Source organism: Arachis ipaensis, chromosome B1 (genome assembly GCF_059453495.1).
Source record: "Arachis ipaensis isolate K30076 ecotype BB chromosome B1, ASM5945349v1, whole genome shotgun sequence".
NCBI lineage: Eukaryota > Viridiplantae > Streptophyta > Magnoliopsida > Fabales > Fabaceae > Arachis > Arachis ipaensis.
Genome location: NC_142436.1, coordinates 60009373 through 60013493, shown reverse-complemented (window position 1 = coordinate 60013493; position 4121 = coordinate 60009373). Strand labels below are relative to the sequence as shown.

At 38.2% G+C, this 4121-nt stretch overlaps 1 non-coding gene across 1 annotated transcript; it reads left to right on the top strand.

The window, feature by feature from the left end:
• The first annotated feature begins 2684 nt into the window (after positions 1 to 2684).
• Positions 2685 to 2792, top strand: LOC148576740 (small nucleolar RNA R71). The gene has a single exon (XR_015904453.1). It is a non-coding gene; the product is annotated as a small nucleolar RNA R71 (small nucleolar RNA).
• Positions 2793 to 4121: the final 1329 nt, after the last annotated feature.

Genomic DNA, 4121 nt, shown 5'->3' with positions numbered 1-4121 from the left:
ATCCCTCATTGCTCTTTGATCTTCTCTAATTTCATGAAGGATGATGGAGTGATCTTGATGTTCCACCCTTAGTTGCTCCCAATAATTGTGTGGAGGAAAATGTATCCCCTGAGGTATCTCAGGGATCTCTTGATTTGCAGTCAAATGTTCTACCACTGAGCTATAGACCCTTGAAATGAATCTCTCCATCTCCTATGACTCAGAGGTGGAAGCTTTTGTCTTCCCTTTCTTCTTTCTAGAGGTTTCTCTGGCCTTAGGTGCCATCAATGGTTATGGAAAAACAAAAAAAAGCTATGCTTTTACCACACCAAACTTAGAATATTGCTCGCCCTCGAGCAAAAGAAGAAAGAATAGTAGAAGAAGAAGAAGATATGGAGGTGAGTTGATGGTTTGAATTTGAGTGGGTGGGTGTAGGTGGGTTGTATGATGGTTTTAGGGGAGTAATGGATGTGAGTGGTGAAGGGTTCTTGGGAAAGGGTGATATAGGATTATGAGGAGGTAAGGTGAGTGGAGGTATGTGGGGATCCTGTGGGGTCCACAGATCCTGAGGTGTCAAGGATTTGCATCCCTGCACCAATTAGGCATGTAAAATACCTTTGCATGCAATTCTGGCGTTTAAACGCCGAACTGATGCTTGTTCTGGGCGTTCAACGCCCAGATGTAGCATGTTTCTGGCGTTGAACGCCAGCTCCATGCTTGTTTCTGGCGTTCAGCGCCAGCTCCATGCTCTGTTCTGGCATTGAACGCCAGCCAGATGCTCCTTACTAGCGTTTAAACGCCAGTAAGCCCTTCTTCCAGGGTGTGATTTTTCTTCTGCTGTTTTTGATTCTGTTTTTGATTTTTCTATTTATTTTGTGACTCCACATGATCATGAACCTAATAAAACATGAAAGAACAATAAAATAAAAATAAAATTAGATAAATAAAAATTGGGTTGCCTCCCAACAAGCGCTTCTTTAATGTCAATAGCTTGACAGTGGGCTCTCATGGAGCCTCACAGATGTTCAGAGCATTGTTGAGACTTCCCAACACCAAACTTAGAGTTTGGATATGGGAGTTCAACACCAAACTTAGAGTTTGGTTGTGGCCTCCCAACACCAAACTTAGAGTTTGATTGTGGGGGCTCTGTATGACTCTGTTTTGGGAGAAGCTTACTGTGCCTCTTTTCCATGTTTACAGAAGGATGACCTTGAGTTTTAAACACAAGGGAGTCCTCATTCAATTGAAGGACTAGTTCACCTCTGTCTACATCAATCACAACTCTTGTTGTGGCTAGGAAGGGTCTTCCAAGAATGATGGATTCATCCTCATCCTTCCCAGTATCCAGGATTATGAAATCAGCAGGGATGTAAAGGCCTTCAACCTTTACCAATCTGTCCTTTACTTGTCCATAAGCCTGTTTTCTGGAATTGTCTGCCATCTCTAATGAGATTTTAGCAGCTTGTACCTCAAAGATTCCCAATTTCTCTATTACAGAGAGTGGCATGAGGTTTATTCCTGACCCCAGGTCACATAGAGCCTTCTCAAAGGTCATGGTGCCTATGGTACAAGGTATTAGGAACTTTCCAGGATCCTATTTCTTCTGAGGCAATCTCAGTTGATCCAATGCATTTAGTTCATTGGTGAACAGGGGAGGTTCATCTCCCCAAGTCTCTTTACTAAATAAATTGGCATTCAGCTTCATGATTGTACCAAGGAACTTGGCAACTTGCTCTTCAGTAACATCTGCATTCTCTTCAGAAGAGAAATACTCATCAGAGCTCATGAATGGCATAAGGAGGTTCAATGGAATCTCTATGGTCTCTAGATGAGTCTCAGATTCCTTTGGTTCCTCAGAGGAAAACTCCTTATTGATCACTGGACATCTCAGGAGGTCTTCCTCCTTGGGATTCACGTCCTCCCCTTCCTTCTTGGATTCGGCCATGATGGTTATATCAATGGCCTTGCACTCTCCTTTTGGATTTTCTTCTGTATTGCTTGGGAGAGCACTAAGAGGGGTTTCAGTGATCTTCTTACTTAGCTGGCCCACTTGTGCCTCCAAATTTCTAATGGAGGATCTTGTTTCATTCATGAAACTCACAGTGGCCATAGATAGATCAGAGACTAAGTTTGCTAAATTAGAGGTATTTTGTTCAGAGTTCTCTGTCTGTTGCTGAGTGGATGATGGAAAAGGCTTGCTATTGCTAAACCTGTTTCTTCCACCATTATTAAAGCATTGTTGAGGCTTTTGTTGATCCTTCCATGAGAGATTTGGATGATTTCTCCATGAGGGGTTATAGGTGTTTCCATATGGTTCACCCATGTAATTCACCTCTGCTATTGCAGGGTTCTCAGGATCATAAGCTTCTTCTTCAGAAGATGCCTCTTGAGTACTGTTGGATGCAGCTTGCATTCCATTCAGACTGAGAAATCATATTGACTTGCTGAGTTAATATTTTATTCTGAGCCAATATGGCATTCAGAGTATCAATTTCAAGAACTCCCTTCTTCTGAGGCGTCCCATTACTTACAGGATTCCTCTCAAAAGTGTACATAAACTGGTTGTTAGCAACCATGTCAATAAGTTCTTGAGCTTCTGCAGGCGTTTTCTTTAGGTGAATGGATCCACCTGCAGAAGTATCCAATGACATTTTAGCTAATTCAGATAGACCATCATAGAATATATCCAGGATGGTCCGTTCTGAAAGCATGTCAGAAGGACACTTTTTGGTCAGTTCCTTGTATCTCTCCCAAGCTTCATAGAGGAATTCACCTTCTTTCTGTCTGAAGGTTTGAACATCCACTCTAAGCTTACTCAACTTTTGAGGAGGAAAGAACTTGGCTAAGAAAGCCTTGACCAGCTTATCCCAAGAGTTCAGGCTATCCTTAGGTTGAGAGTCCAACCATATTCTAGCTCTGTCTCTTACAGCAAACGGGAAAAGCATGAGCCTGTAGACTTCAGGATCTACTCCATTAGTCTTAACAATGTCACATATCTTCAAGAATTCAGTTAAGAACTGAAAGGGATCTTCAGATGGAAGTCCATGAAACTTGAAGTTTTGTTGCATCAGAGAAACTAATTGAGGTTTAAGCTCAAAATTGTTTGCTCCAATGGTAGGAATTGAGATGCTTCTTCCATGTAAATTGGAATTAGGTGCAGTAAATTCACCAAGCATCCTCCTTGCATTATTATTATTTTTGGCTGCCATCTCCTCTTCCTGTTTGAAAATTCCTATAAGGTTGTCTCTGGATTGTTGTATTTTAACTTCTCTTAGTTTCCTTTTCAGAGTCCTTTCAGGTTCAGGGTCTGCTTCAACAAGAATGTTCTTGTCCTTGCTCCTGCTCATATGAAAGAGAAGGAAACAGAAAAATAATAATAGGGATCCTTTTTACCACAGTATAGAGGTTCCTTTATTGTGAGTAGAAGAAAAGAAGAGTAGAAGAGAAAAGAAAGGAGAATCCAAACAGAAGGGTGAGGAGAGGAGAGATATGAGATGAAGAGAAGTGTTAGTAGATGAATAAATAAATAGAAGAAGATGAGAGGTGAGAGGATTTTCGAAAATTGAATTTTGAAAAAGAGTTAATGATTTTCGAAAATTAAAGGAGAATTAAAATTAAAATTTAAATTTAAACAATTAATTAATTAAAAAGAAATTTTGAAAAAGAGGGAGGTATTTTTGAAAATTAGAGACGGATAGTTAGTTAGGTAGTTTTGAAAGAGATAAGAAACAAACAAAAAGTTAATTAGTTAGTTGAAACAAATTTTGAAAATCAATTTTTAAAAGATAAGAAGATAAGAAGTTAGAAAAGATATTTTAAAATCAAATTTTTGAAAAAGATATGATATGAAGAGATATGATTAAAAAGATATGATTTTGAAAGAGATAAGATAAAAAGATATTTTTGAAAAGATATGATTGAAATTAGTTTTGAAAAAGATTTGATTTTTAAAATCACAATTAATGACTTGATTCACAAGAAATCACAAGATATGATTCTAGAACTTAAAGTTTGAATCTTTCTTAACAAGCAAGTAACAAACTTGAAATTTTTGAATCAAAACATTAATTGTTGATGATATTTTCGAAAATATGATATAAAATTATGAAAAAAATTTTTGAAAAATATTTTTAAAATTTTCG